The 16,561-nt window shown below is 36.5% G+C and overlaps 1 non-coding gene across 1 annotated transcript; it reads right to left on the bottom strand.

The window, feature by feature from the left end:
* Positions 1-915: 915 nt before the first annotated feature.
* On the bottom strand, positions 916-1,022 carry LOC131145314 (small nucleolar RNA R71). Its single transcript, XR_009134097.1, has one exon. It is a non-coding gene; the product is annotated as a small nucleolar RNA R71 (small nucleolar RNA).
* Between the last annotated feature and the right edge of the window lie 15,539 nt (positions 1,023-16,561).

The raw sequence follows: 16,561 nt of genomic DNA, 5'->3' as shown, positions 1-16,561 counted from the left end.
GAGTAAAGCATAGTAAAAGACTAGGTGAAATAGATTTCCTAGAAGTTTTCTTTTTCATTAATTTGATACTTGGCAAACAGTTTTATTCTCCTTTGAAAATTTTCTTTAAATTGAGTTTATTTCAATTTTTGCACTTACAAAAATCTATTTTTTTTTTCTAAATAAAGTCAAAATTAGTACAATTTTGGAATGGCAAAAGTAAGTCATCTATCCCTTAGGATGATACTCTTCTCATCATTTTACTATAAAACTACGATACCGTGCACTTACAATTTTGCACCAATGAATTTCTTGGTGCCATTGCTGGGGATTGAGTTTTTCTTATTTTTTCCAATATTGATCCAAAGTAATCTTCATTTTAATTTAGAATTTTATTTTTATATTTTTTATTTTATTTCTTTTAGCTTTATTTTTTTTATTTTTTTAATTTTTTCATCTTCTTTATTTTAGGTGTGTTTTTTATGTTGGATGCACCGTGCTAGAACCTGTGACATTATTCCTTTTGATCCAGAGATTGAAAAAACTCTTGAAGCACTAAGAAAGAAGAAGGTACTAGCCATGGAGAATGGACAAGAGAATGTGCAGCCACGCACCTTGAAGGACTATGAATGGCAAGTTGTGAATGACAACTACTCGAGTATAAGACGCCAAGCCATTAATGCCAACAACTTTAAGCTCAAACCCGCCTTTATTAGCGTGGTGCAACAAGCCCAATTCAGTGGATCACAACCTGATGATCCCATTATTCATTTGGCTATGTTTCTAGAGGTTTGTGACACTGTAAAGATCAATGGTGTTACTAAAGACACCATTAGACTGCGACCGCTCCCTTTTTCTTTGAGGGACAAGGCAAGAGGTTGGTTATAGTCTTTACAACCAGGAAGTATCACTAGTTGGTCAATACCAACTATATGAAGCATCAGAAGTGAGATTGGTCAATTCAAGCAAAATGATTTTGAGTCACTATATGAAGCATGGGAAAGGTATAAAGATTTGATTCGACACTACCCACAACATGGATTGCTAGATTGGTTGCCAATTCAGATGTTCTGTAATGGGTTAAATGGGAAAACTCGGACTTTAGTTGATGCTACATCTGGGGAAACTTTGATGTCAAAGACACCTAAGGGTGCTACTTCCCTTTTTGAAAAAATGACCTCAAATAACTATCAATGGCCAACTAAAAGAACTGTGGCTAAGAAAGTTGCTGGGATTCATGAATTGGAGTCGTTTGCTACCCTTTCAGCTCAATTTGCTTCTCTATCCCATCATATTTCAGTTTTCACAATCAAAAAGATACCACAAGGTGCAAAATATGTGGCAGCTACGAGTAGGATAGATCTAAGCAATGAAGCGAGTCAAGAACATGTTGAATACATCAACAATTGAAACTACAACTATCGTGGTAATCCTATGCCACAATATTACCATCCAACGCTTTGAAATCATGAGAATTTGTCTTATGGAAATACAAAAAATGTGCTGCAACCTCTTTCAAGACTTGATAGTCAACAAAGCGAGAAGAAGATGTCACTTGAGGATGCCATGGTGTCATTTGATGAGGAGACAAAAGCAATGTTTAAAAAGAACAATTCACGGTTGGATAACATTAAGACTCATTGTAGCAATATGGGAGCCGCTATGAAGAATCTTGAAATGCAAATTGGGCAACTGGCCACAACCATAAATGCCCAACAAAGAGGAACTTTTCATAACAACACAAAAGTGAATCCAAAGAAACAATTTAAGGCCATCACACTTAGGAGTGGAAGAGAAATTGAGAGATCACCACCAAAGGAGACCATGTCAACACCTACAGTTGGAAATAATGGCCAAAGCAAGAATAAAGTGGAAGAAAAGGATATTGTTGATGATACACCAAGAGAGACAGACATGCCTCCAGCATTTTCATTTCCTGAATATATTCTCTCTATTCCATATCCTTATCCTCAACATTTTCAAAAACAAAAATTAGATAAGCAATTTTTTAAGTTTTTGGATATTTTAAAGAAAATTCACATAAAAATTCCTTTTGCAGATGCCTTGGGAACAAATGCCAAACTATGTCAAATTCTTGAAGGACATCATTTCCAAGAAAAGAAGGTTGGAGGAGTTCAAAACAGTGAAGCTAACTGAAGAGTGTAGTGTTATTTTTCAAAAGAAATTGCCTCAAAAATTAAAAGATCCAGGGAGTTTCGCTTTGCTTGCACTATTAGAAATTCATTTTTTGATAAAGCTTTATGTGATCTTGGTGCTAGCATTAATCTTATGCCACTTTCTGTTTGTAGGAAATTGGGACTTGGAGAGATGAAACAAGCAACCATTTCTTTGCAACTAGCAGACCGATCCATCAAGTATCCACGTGGAATCACAGAAGACGTATTGGTAAAGGTGGACAAATTCATTTTTCCTGCTAATTTTGGTGTGTTAGATATGGAGGAAGACCAAGAAGTTCCACTAATTTTTGGCTGACCATTCTTGGCCACTAGAAGGGCTTTAATTGATGTTCAAAAGGGTGAGCTAACATTGAGAGTAAACAAGGAAGAGGTCATGTTCAACATCTACCAAACCTTGAGATTCCCTAAAGATCTAAGCACTTGCTTTTGGGTAGATGTCACTCAAAAATGTATAGAAGAAGCCTTTCAAGAATTTGTACCAGCTGATCATGTAGAATGGTGGATCACCACTTTATCTTATGCTTATGATTTAAATAATTGTGTTGTTTGTGAATATGATTTACCTTTTGTTATTAAGGAATTTCTCCACTATGTATTTTCCTTGGGAGCCTTGTAGCGAGGACGGATTCTAGAATTTCTAAAGAAACGATGCAGCAAACTACAACTCTAGAGTTGAAGCAATTACCTAAGCATCTTTGCTATGCATTTTTAGGGGATAGTGACACCTTTCTAGTGATTGTTACAACATCACTCACATCCGAATAAGAGGAAAAGCTGCTGCGTGTGATAAGGGAGCATAGAACAGCCTTGGGATGGACTGTTTCTTACATCAAAGGTATAAGTCCTTCAATTTTCATGCACAAGATTTTAATTGAGAAACTTTACAAACCGTCGATCGAGCACCAAAGAAGATTAAGTCCAGAAAAGAAGGAAGTTATGAGAGCTGAAATTTTGAAGCTCCTCAATGCTAGAATTATTTATGCTAATTCAGAAAGCTAGTGGGTAAGTCCAGTGCAAGTTGTGCCAAAGAAAGGTGGAATGATGGTGGTGAAAAATGATAAAAATGAGTTTATTCCTACAAGAGCAATCATGGGGTGGCATGTATGTATGGATTACCGCAAGTTGAATAAAACAACAAGGAAGGATCATTTTCCACTTCCTTTCATTGATCAAATGCTGGATCGATTAGCCGAATATGTCTATTGTTGCTTCTTAGATGGTTATTCGGGGTATAACCAGATTGCCATAGCCCCCGAAGATCAGGAGAAAACTGCATTCACATGCCCTTACGGAATATTTTCTTTTAGGAGGATGCCCTTCAGATTGTGCAATGCCCCAACGACATTTAAACATTGCATGATGGCTATCTTTTCTGATATAGTGGAAGAGATAATGGAAATTTTCATGGACAACTTTTTAGTTTTTGGTACATCTTTTGGTCATTATTATTATTATTATTTTTTGTTTTTTTGTTTTTTTTTTTTGCAGAGATGTGAAGACAAAAATCTCGTCCTAAACTAGGAGAAGTTCCATTTCATGGTTCAACAAGGGATCGTGCTTAGCCATAGAGTGTCATCTAAAGGAATTGAAGTTGATTGAGCTAAAATTTAAACCATAGAAAAACAATCACCCCCAAACAGTGTGAAGGGAATCAGAAGTTTTTTGGGACACACAGGATTTTATAGACGATTTATAAAGGATTTTTCTAAACTCTCTAAACCTTTATGTAATCTTATTGAAAAAATTATGCATTTAACTTTAATGATGTTTATTTGTAGGCCTTTAATGCAATCAAGGAGAAACTAATTTCAACACTAGTTATGATGGTACCTGATTGGAGTCAACCTTTTGAAGTCATCTGTGATGCAAGTGACTTTGCAATTGGAGCAGTGCTAGGACAAAGGCAAGACAAACTCTTTGGGGCCATATATTATGCAAGCCAAATATTGAATGAAGCACAATTAAATTATACAACAATTGAGAAGGAGATACTTGTTGTGGTGTTCGCTTGTGATAAATTTCGGTCTTATCTCATTGGTATAAAGGTGATAGTGTTCACTGATCATGCAACACTTCGCTATTTGTTTGGCAAGAAGGATGCCAAGCCTAGGTTGATTCATTGGATCCTACTTATGTAAGAATTTGATTTGGAGGTTTGCAATAAGAAAGGAAGTGAAAATTCAGTTGCTGATCATCTTTCTCGGTTGGAGTAAGAGGAAGTAAGACCAAATTCAGTGATCCAAAAGGCATTCCCTGATGAGCAGTTGTTTGCATGTGAAATGAAGCTTCCTTGGTACACTAATATTGTAAACTACCTAGCTTGCAAACTATTGCCACCAGATCTAACTTACCATCATCACAAGAAGTTTCTGCATGATGTGAAATATTATCTTTGGGATGAGCCTTTGCAATTCAAAAGATGCTCTGATCAAATCATCCGAAGATGTGTGCCAAAAGAAGAGATGCAAGCCATCTTCATCATTGCCATTCCTCATCATATGGATGACACTTTGGAGCAACACGAACAACAGCTAAGGTACTCCAAAGTGGCTTCCTTTGGCCTTCCATTTTTTCGTGATAGTTATACTTTGGTGAAAACTTGTGATCGGTGCCAACGTATAGGAACTATTTCAAGACGTCGGAAGCTACCATTGAAAAATATCATAGAGGATGAGTTATTTGACGTCTAGGGAATAGATTTTATGGGTCCTTTCCCTCCTTCTTTTGGCTATGTGTATATTTTGTTAGCAGTTGATTATGTGTCAAAATGGGTGGAAGCAATTACTGCAACAACAAATGACGCAAAGGTAGTGTTCAAATTTCTGTATAAGAATATATTCACAAGATTTGGCACTCCACAAGCTATTATTAGTGATCAAGGGACCCACTTTTCCAACAAGTTTTTTGACAACCTTCTTTCTAAATATGGTGTGAAGCGTGAGATAACACTTGGCTACCATCCTCAAACTAATGGCCTAGATGAAATTTCCAATTGAGAAATCAAGAACATCCTTGAGAATACGATCAACTCCAATAGATAGGATTGGGCAAAAAGGCTTGATAATGCTTTGTGGGCATACCACACTCCTTTTAAAACACCTATCTGGATGTCCCCTTACCAATTAGTATTTGGAAAAGAGTGTCATCTTTCTATTGAGTTGGAGCACAAAGCCTATTGGGCTGTAAAGAAACTTAATTTTGATTTAAAGGCAGTAGGAGAAAAGTGACTTCTTCAATTGAATGAAATGGATGAGTTCTAGAATGATGCGTATGAAAATGAAAAAATCTACAAAGAATGGATGAAGAAGTGGCATGAAAAATTGATTCTTTGGCGTGAGTTTGCTCCAGGACAGCAGGTTTTTTTCTTCAACTCAAGATTAAAACTCTTCCCAGGCACGTTAAGGTCAAGATGGACAGTTCCTTATATAATTAACAAAGTTTTCACTTTTAGAGCAATAGACTTGAAGGACAAGACATGGAATATATTCAGAGTTAATGGTCAGAGATTGAAGCACTATTATGGAGAACAAGTGGAGAGGAATTGTGCATTTATTCCTCTTGGAGATCTTAATTGATGAAGATTGAAAAGTCTGGCTGGAGATGTTAAAACGAGCGCTTATGGGAGGCAACCCAAAGAAATTTCTTTCGTTTACTATATTAATTTTATTACTTTATTTACTTAGTTATTCATTTTTGAGTAAATTTTATTTTTGATGCAGGTTTGTTTAGCATGAATAAAGAGCTAGAAATTTAATTCTTCGACTGACTCACCAAGAAACTAGGGAAGCTCCTTTCTTTCCTCAATCATTCTCACCTTTGAATTACAATGAGGACATTGTTTAGTTTAAGTTTGGGGGTGTGATTTGGTCTTCTTGATTGTGGATTATGTTTATTTTTCTTATGATTTTTTTTTCTTTACTTGTGATTTTATAAGTCTTGAGTTGTTAGATTCTCTTACCAAGCATGTATTTAAGTATGATTGATTTCTCTATGACTCAAAAATTTGCGATTGAGGATGGGATTGAGAAATATTTTCAAAAATTTCTTTTATGTCAAGCTGAGTTTTGTGGGTGCTTTGATTTAAGTCTTTATCCTTGAACATAATTACGCCCATAGTCATTTTTTTTTTCTCTATTCCATTTTGATTATAAAGAGAATGAGTAGAATTGATTAGGTCTGAGGAGTTCAACCTTGCTTTGCTCTAGAATCCGTTGTTGGAATCCTTGAGGCGAAATCCTAGGTGATACCAAATATTAGAGAAATGATCTAGGCAAATTTTTTTTGTCATAACCAAAAAAAAAAAAAAAAGAAGAAAGCTTTCCCAATCACCCTGATTAGCATGCCATCATTGCATGGTGTATTTCCATAGTCAACCCCCTTGAGCCTTATGTTACATAAACCTTCATTTGTTCTTTTAGCTACATAAACCATCCCTGTTCTAAGCCTAAAGAACCATGAATTTACCTTTTCATTTTGAAAAAACACTTTGGTGGAAATTTAAATGTAATGAGTAATTTTCAGAAAAAAAAAAAAAAAAAAACAAAAAGAGAGAGAAGACTCAATAAGTGAAACATGGATCACTTCAGATTTTGTTAAAGGTGTAACGACCGAAAAATTCATACCATATTTTTTTCATAAAATATACTGTAAAATAAAATACTATGATACCCCTATATTATCTGCTATAACATCTCAGGCCCCAAGAGGACACTGAGGAAAATCCCATTCACAAAATAACATACCTATGCAACGAAAAACATAAAATCATCCATCCATATTTACAATACTAGAATCCAGTATTTTCCCAAAACATACATGCATAATTACATATCATCCCAGCATCTTCTACCCAAAAACTCCTGAATGCTACTCAAAATACAACCACCTAATAGCACTTACCCTATAGACAGGGTAGTGTAGACAACCTCTCTACCTGTGAGCCTGATCTGCTCATCTAGCTGGATCACATGAAAAATGTTAAATCATTGGGATGAAACAATGCTCGGTAAGACGAAATATGATATTAGCAATGTATGGCAACTGAGTTCACATAAATAGTATGCTGATAATTTATTGAAATTGAGTTAGCTGGTAAAAAATTATACAGTACAACTCACACCTATATAGTGTAAAATACAACTGTAATATCTGAGTTTTCCATTTATTCATACTTCTAGTATTATAATATGTTAGCTGTTAGTTTGTAAATCTGTATACATATCAATAACTGTGATAATTACCCTGGAAACTGTAAGTCCTAATTTAATCCCTCATGACAGGGTTGTGCGGCCCCTAGGCGGAACTTAACACTGGTTGGCCTTCCAAGAACTCAACTAAAACTCTACCAGTCATCTGACCAGCCAATTTCAATCCCTCTAAAGCATGGTACTGATATCTACCTCATTAAACTGGCCTCCTCAGCCCAAACTTCTAGGGTGCCTACATTCCCTTCACAGGCACGGTTGACGGAAATCCACACACTATCTGAGAGATGTGGTTGCCCTCTGATCTAAAATAGCTACGGTACCGTGCTCTGCTGATAATTAATCTGATTCATTAGGGTCAAATACTATATAATACTATTATATATATTATCTTGTTGTTTTACCATAATTATGATACATCTGAAATAACCATAACATTGTAATAAATTATCTAAATATGCTATAAAATCTAAATAACTGAATAACTGAACGTTATGGTTCTTTAATCTGAATATTATGGTATATCTGAAAGTACTGTAAAGTATCTATCTGAATGTATACTGTAAAAATATTTGTCTTTATATATATATATATATATATATATATTGTAAACATGATATCTGTAAACTGAATAAATTTCATGTTGAATCTTATAATTACTCATGTCACGCAATTAAATAAATATTAAACACATTTACTGAAATCTGGATTTTTCTTGATAATAAAAGTAATTTATATCCTGTAGAATTTTTCCCTGTAACACACATATTTTCTGAAAACATTTTCAAAATTACAAGCATAGCATATTTCCCTTACCTGACAAAATAGGCTCGTCTACTAATTCTAACTCACGCCCACGACGTTCATAATTCCATAATCCTAAAATTATACACATTTATATATTTTCCTGTCAAATAACTCAATTCTAAGAATAATTTCCATACCTACATTACCTAAATTATAAACTATTCATTATTTTACCTAGATTCCTAAGAACACCCACTAGGTTCCCTAACCTGCCTACAGTAAAAGCCCAAAAACCCTAAATTCACAACACCCACATAAATCATCCCAAACACCAGTATAACAACATCTACTACTAAATCTTGGTTCAAAAGAACCTACAAACCAAATAACAACTTAAGTAATCTACTTACCCTGATTTTGGGATGGTGCCCAACTTCTCAAATTGAAATTCTGCTCCGGCTATGTTGCAGAGAATCTACCCAGGATAGATATGGTAGCTTCTAATTGAAGAAATGAGGAGACACGAGCCAGATTTGTAAAGGGAAGTTGAAATTCTAGAAAGAGAGACAATGAAATAAAGGTTTTCTCATCAAAAATCTAATTCTTTTAGCATATTTATAAACGACTTGACACGTGGCTTCATCAACGAAGTAAAGAAGGGAGTTCATCGATGAAGGTAAGGATTTGGTCGATGAACCAATGGGTCTGAAACACCCCCCTCTCGGTATCTTTTCATCGATGAACATTGAACTTCGTCCACGAATCCTTTAGAAAGTCCATCAAGCAAACCAGAACATTCGTCGACGAATCCTATTTTGCCCCTTTAGATTTCTCCTGATTCTTTATTATTTAATTATTATAATTTTTAGGACTTCACATTCTCCCCTCCTTATAAAATTTCGTCCTTGAAATTTTCTATCTGTATTATACACCATCCTTTAAGAAAAATTGGCTAGTTATTTTATTACTTACCCTCACTTATGACGGAAAAATATCGTGGTTATATTTAGGGTTCTGGAGATTCCAAATATATACATAAAGGAAAACTCTCCTGAAACCAAAAACACTATCTATCCTATAATCTAACAAACAATTCATACCTTAACTATTTGGTAATGAATTTAACATTACTGCTTCTATCTAATTTATTATTCCTAACTACTACCAATCCCACCAAAAAGGTGCGAGTATTTTTGTCATATTTCCTCCCCCAACTCCCACGAGGCCTCTTCTACTGCATGATTCCTCCACAAGACTTTTACTAATGGAACTCTTTTAGTATACAGTTCATGTTCCTTTCTGTCTAGAATCTGCATTGGCGTCTCCTCATATGCTAGTGTATCTCTAAGCTCTATCTCCTTATAGCTAATCACCTAGGAGGGATCTGAAATGTATTTCCTTAACATAGAAACCTGAAAGACATCATGTATTCTGGATAGAGCTAGTGGTAAAGCTAGTATGTAGGCGATTGGACCCACTCTCTCAAGTATCTCGAATGGGTCAATAAACCTAAGGCTCAGCTTACCCTTCCTCCAAAATCTCATAGCCCCTCTCGGCAGAGCTACTTTCAAAAAAACCTGATATTCCACATCAAACTCCAATTCTTAGCGGCAAGTATCTATGAAGCTTTTCTGCTGACTCTGAACTGCACTGATTCTATCTTTAATTAGTCGGATTTTATCGTATGCTTGCTGCACCAATTATGGTCCCAGAAGTCATATCTCACCTATTTCATCCCAGTATAATGGAGAACGACACCTCCTACCATACAATGCCTCTTAAGGTGCCATGTCGATGTTGGCCTGATAGCTGTTATTATATGTGAACTCAACTAGCGACATATACTGGGTCCAGTTACCCCCAAAAACTAGCACGCATGCTCGTAGCATATCCTCAAGTATCTGAATCATCCTATCTGTTTGCCCATCAGTCTAAGGATGAAATGGCATGCTAAATGATAATTGAGACCCCAAAGCCTCCTACAAGCTCCTCTAAAATTGTGATGTGAAATGTGGGTCACGGTTTGAGGCTATAGATACTGGCACTCCATGGGGTTGAACTATCTCCTAAATGTAGATCTCTACCAGTTTGTTCTTAGGGTAGCTAACTTTAATAGGTAGGAAGTGGGCAGTCTTCGTTAGCTGGTCAACAATCACCTAGATATCATTCTGACCATGTAGCGCCGACGGTAAACCTAGGATAAAATCCGTGAATATATAGTCTCACTTCCACTCAGGGATGTGGAGTGGCTACAACTATCCTTCCGGCCTCTAGTGCTCAACCTTTACCTACTGGCACATCAAACACTACTGCTCGAATTCAGCTATCTCCTTCTTCATACCGCTCCACCAAAAAGACTCTCAAAGATCCTAATATATTTTAGTACTGCCAAGATCAATTGTGTACAGGGATCTTTGAGCTTCCTCCAAGATAGCCTTCCTAATATCAGCATTTGCAGGAACAAACAGTTTGGTGCAGAACCATAGGGCTCCATCATCTAATATACTAAACTCCTCCCCCTAACCGTCCTGCACTTTCTCTGTCAACTCTACCAACTTTGCGTTATTTCTTGAAGTAGCTTTTATTCTCTCCTGCAATGTAGGCTGCATCGTCAGGTTGGCAATGAATTCCTAGCGACCTTCCTCTACTAGCTCCACACCTAACCTCTCTAGGTCCATCTGTATCGGATGCTGAATCTCAACTGCTAACATCACTATTCCTATTGCTTTTTGGCTTAGTGCATTATCCATCACATTTTGTTTTCATGGATGGTAGCCAATGGTGCAATCATAATCCTTAATGAGCTCTATCTCCTTTGCCTCATATTCAAATCTCTCTGGGTGAAGAAATACTTTAAACTTTTATGATCAATGAACATCTCGCATTTCCCACCATAAAGATAATGCCTCCGGATCTTTAGAGCATACACCACGCACGGGGTAGCTCTTTTCATACTCCTTAAGCTATTGAGATGCATACGCAATAACTTTTTCATAAGGCATTAACACACATCTGAGTCCTTTTAAAGATGCATCATTGTAAATAACAAATCCATCATCCCCTGATGGAATGGACAGTACTAGTGTAGTGACCAACCACTGCTTTAACTCCTAAAGCTCTACACACAATCATCGGTTTATTCAAACCTCATATTTTTCCTCGTGAGTCATGTCAGTGGACCCGATAATCTGTACAAACCATCTACAAAGTCTCGGTAGTAGCTTGCGGACCCAGAAAACTTCTAACCTCCTGGACATTTCTCGGCCTAGCCCAATTCATTACTGCCTCCATTTTGCTTGGAGCAACTGATATTCCATCCCTAGACTGAAATTCAAATTTCTTGAATTTAGCGTATAACTGCTTCTCCTTTAACACATGTAAAACCAGCCTCACAGAATCCTCATTATTGACTCTATGAGTCCAATCTTGTTTTGATAATAACAAATCACTTCGTATTTGATATGTGCATTGAGAGTGTAAATAGGAACATTATTTAGCATTCACGAAAGTTGAGGAAGTTGTGGAATCCATGAGGATTAAAGAATATACAACTAGGCATAATCCATGGAACTAAAAGATTAGAAGAATGGAGATGCAAGCGTCAAGTTCAAGATAGTCATGGGAATGGGTATTTAGATTTCATTGTATTTACATAATTTATATGATATAGCTAGAAGCTCAAAATCATACCCTAGACTGCCTTTAGGACATATGCCCATCATGAAATCTTTATTTACAATGTCCTAAGTTTTAAAAATTTTAGAGGCAAATTTTTAGAGGCCTTTTTGATGAACACTATGGCGTCATTGACAAACTCATGAAGGTCACTTAGTGACGAATCATTCTCTTTGACGAGAAAATACTGAGAGCCCAAATATTTCAGATAGGTCTCTCATCGACGAACTCACATTCACGTCGAGGAACAAGTGTAGAACACTCGTTGACAAAGGTTTCCTATCGTCGACAAATGTCAGGCACTGAACTTAAGTGTCAACGACTATACAGACAGATTAGGTTTTAATCTTCATGATCCAACAACTAGGATTGAATCTAAGGCCAAGAACACTTTTAAATTGGGTCTTAAACCCCAGTGCCTCACCTTTGGCATGAGATTGAGTGTCTTGAATGTTTAGAACATCTTGGGAGAGCATTGAACACACTGTTGAGCTCTTTCTTGGGATTTCAAAGCATATACGTCAAATGTGAGTTAAGGCTGCATTGATTTTCAAAAGGTAGTCTAGCGATTGTTGTGCATTCAACTTGGTATTGAGGTTTGGTAAATCGATCTATTTGTTATTATTTATTCTCAAAGAGTTTTTCATCTCAAAAAAATTTATCATTGAATATTATTTGAGAGATTGATCTTGAGTGTGCTTATATATATATATTGTTTGAAAAGATCACTTCTTGAGAAAAGTTTTGCCAAAGGTTAAATATTTTTTATTCAAGTGTTTATTCATTTATAGACTCAATATTTTCGATATTACAAAACACTTGATTAAATATCCTAAGAGCTTATAAATATAAATATTATTGAGGGATATTTTTTGAAAAATATTATATTAGGTTTTTGATCTTTGGAATACATATTATATGTGTGTGTATATATATATATATATATTCATATACAAAAATCATATTGTGTTTTGGATATTTGGAACAAAACTGATCAATTTAGATTTTTGGAGCAAAACTGAATTACATATTTGCATTGAGATCATTTAGTTGGATTCAATATTTGAAGCGGAATAATTTTTTAATCAAAGATTATTTAGAGATTTTATTGACCACATTACATACACTCATTGAGCTTCAAGTTTTATCATATGAATATGTGTTAGGAATTTGAATTTCTATTGTACTCATCAGCTTGTGTAGAAGCGTTGTTAAGTTTTTGCGGAGTTCTTATATTGTAATTGTGGTTCATATTGTGAACTGGGTTTGAGGATAGAGTTGTATCTCTTGTAAGCAGCGGATTAGGAGGAAGTTGTGCCTCTTGTAAGCAGCAGATTGGAAGGGAAGCTCTATCCCGATTAAAGGAGCAAAGATTTAGTGGAATCCTTGAGTGGGCTGCTCAAGGTGAGGACATAGGCCGAGTTGGCTGAACCTCGTAAAAATTGTGTTTGCCTTCACTCTTCCCTTGCTCCTTTTAAATTCTGCATCGCATTTCATTATCTATCTTGTATGTGTGTATGTTGAATGATCTTACAAACACTTGGTAATTAATTGGGTATAATTGAATATAAAATTATTAGATTGAATTAATTTCAAGCTCTAGTGATTGGTTGTGTTAAATCTTAAAATAGGGACTGACTGTTGAAGTTAAATTAAATATTTTTAAAATACCCAATTCACCCCCTTTTTTAATTACACCTGAATTTACACTCATGTTCCTCAAAACTCTTCAAATAGACCAGTATATCATCAATAAATACAACAAAAAACTGGTCCACGTATTGATAGAACACTCAATTCATTAAATCCATAATCATTGCTGGTGCATTAATCAACCCGAATGACATCACCAAAAACTCATAATGCCCATATCTGGTTCAAAAAGTTGTCTTCAAAATATCCTATGCTCTAACTCTCACCTGACGATATCCCGACCGAAGGTCAATCTAGGAGTAGACCTGGGTGTTAGCTTTGGTGCAATCCCAAGGGGGGGGGGTGAATTGGGTATTTAAATTTTATCGCCTAGGTTAAACCAAATAAGTAGTATTACTTAACCTAGGGTCTGTCTATGCAAATGTAAACCTAATCATTCACAATATAACATACACGTGCAGTAAGTAAATTGGGGAAATGTAAAGAACACACACGATATGTTATCGGGGTTCGGCCAACTGTGCCTACACGTCCCCGCCTCTAACTCGCAAGCTAGATGATTCCACTAATAGCTCACTTAAGGGTGAAGCGGCACTGTTTACAACTAGGTCAAATTAACACAGGGCTGACCTCAACCTTAACCAGGCCAATTAGCGGGGCTGACCTTAACCTACACGACTTAACAAGACGACGCACCTAGCTTTCCTAACCGGGTCTAAGCCAATCCGGGACTATTCCAGGGCTACTCTCCCTCTTCAGGCCCGTGCCTGGAAATACAACAAATGTGTATAAAATTTGTACATGGAAATATGCTTCTATAAAAGCAGATGTGTGCACCAATACAACTCAATCAATAAAGCAAGCACGAATGATATGTAGATATGCTCAGTGCTCTAATGTGTGCTAAACACTCAATCAAGTATGATAATCAATCAAGATCTAGAGTGTGCATCTAAGCAATATTTGAAACAATATTCGAATATCACAAAATCAGATTAGGGTTTCAAATATGCTAAGAAAGATAGATCAAACAAACTCAATACAATATTTCAACGTCTAAAGCACAATGGAGTTGTTTGAAAGACTAGCTTTTCGTAAAAGGATTTTTGCACACAAAATCTAAGTTTAGGTATCTTGTAACAACAATGCAAGAACCACAACCCTCAAAGTCTTCCCACACAAGATTTATCAAATGAAATCCGTGGAAGAACTTTAGGCTATACTCTCAAATAAAATCAATCAAACTTTATACCAAAAGAGGTATTAGCTAGAGAGATTACGCACTATAACCTTATAGAAATACTTATAATGCTTAGAGAAATCAAGATTGAAGAGTATGTGAGTGTTTACAAGAAGTATTTCGCTAATATAGGATTTTGAGAGTTGAGAGAGCTTTGCCCTAATCAAGTTTGCTAATCCCTTGCTAATAATGATAAATGAATGGGTATATATAGGCAAGGAGGTATTTTTGACCGTTGGGGACCTATTGGGCATTATTAGGAAAGTTTTAAATCATTTTAAAATAATTAACCCTGTTTAAGATATGTTTAACCGCACTAAAAATCAAGGCAACCCAAGAGGTCCTGTCGACCAGAATAGGTTTCGGTCGACTAGGACTCATATGCTTCGGTCAACCAAGGAAATATTGAACTAAGAGCTCGGCCGACTAGGAGAGGGCGATTTTCCAATTTTTCGAGGTTTCGTCGACCATGCCATTTTGAACTGGCTAGTTTGGTCAACCAGACCACTGGAATTTCTCCTGAGGACCCTTTGGTCGACTAGGTAGTTGGAGTACAAAAAGGGTCGATCGACCAGATGGTCAAACTTTTGACCCAGGGAGGTTTCGGTCGACCAGGGCTTTTTGAACTACCTGGTTCGGTCAACCAGGTGGTCAAAGTGTTGACCAAAGAGGGTTTCGGTCGACCGGGGCTTTTTGAACTATTTTGGTTTGGTCGACCAGGGCCTTGGTCAACTATTGACCCAGGCCTGGTTCGGTCGACCAGGGCAGAATGAACTACCTGGTTCGGTCGATCGAAAGTGCACCAAGTGTGCATTTTGGTCCCGTCTTGAAGCATACAAGCCTTATTCAAGTGCCTAACAAGTATATGTGAAAATGTGTGTGTCCTAAGGTCACTTGGGGTCCAATTTGGAAGACACCAAAAAAGTCCAGTGTCGGTTGACCGAAGGGTGTTTCCTAAGGTCTTTCTCTGGTCCGTGTAGGTACCTAAAGTCCAACTAAGGTCGATTTGAGCATACCTACCTATCATGCATGATGCAAATTATTACAAGCCATATGAGTGTATAGTCCATAATAAAATTGCATCCCAGAATGAAGAAACTGAATAATAATTACAAATGTAGCACAAGATTCTTCATTCATCGGTACGAACACCGCACACCATCATGATAAGTATTTTAGTCCTAAAGCGCGCACAAGGTGAACCTGCATGTAGTTCTCAATACAACCATTAGTACCTAGAGTATTTGTTATAATCAAAACAGGGCGTGACCAATCAGGTCAACACTGGGTCCCCTAGAGCTGATCAAATAAATCATCAATTCTAGGAAGAGGATATTTATTCCTAACTATCAATTTGTTTATTTCTCTATAATCTATGCACATCGTCTTTCTTTTTTATGAACAGGATTGGTGCTCCCCAAGGTGACACACTAGGCCTGATGAGTCCTTTATCTAGCAACTCCTGCAACTGATCTTTCAATTCTTTCAATTCGATTGAAGTTATACGGTACGGTGCTTTAAATATCGGTGTCGACCCTAGTAGTAGATCCATAGTAAACTCAATATCTCGGTCTAGTGGTAAGCGAAGTAATTCTTCTAGAAAAATATGTAGAGATTCTCTGACTACTGAAATATCAATCTGTCTCAATTCTTCTTTTGGCAGCTCTTTTATGTAAGCGATGTACCCCTAGCAACCACCTTGAAGCAGTCTTCTCACCTGAATGGCTGACACTAACTATGGTGAGGCATGCACTCGTGAACCCACAAATCTAAATTCCCTTTCCCTTATGGGTCTAAAAATCACTTCTTTTTTATAGCAATCTATGCTAGTTTAATTAGCTGCCAGCCAATCTATACCTAATAGC

Source organism: Malania oleifera, chromosome 12 (genome assembly GCF_029873635.1).
Source record: "Malania oleifera isolate guangnan ecotype guangnan chromosome 12, ASM2987363v1, whole genome shotgun sequence".
In the NCBI taxonomy this organism is placed as follows: domain Eukaryota; kingdom Viridiplantae; phylum Streptophyta; class Magnoliopsida; order Santalales; family Ximeniaceae; genus Malania; species Malania oleifera.
The sequence above is the reverse complement of the archived record's forward strand: the minus strand, read 5'-3'. Positions and strand labels throughout refer to the sequence as shown.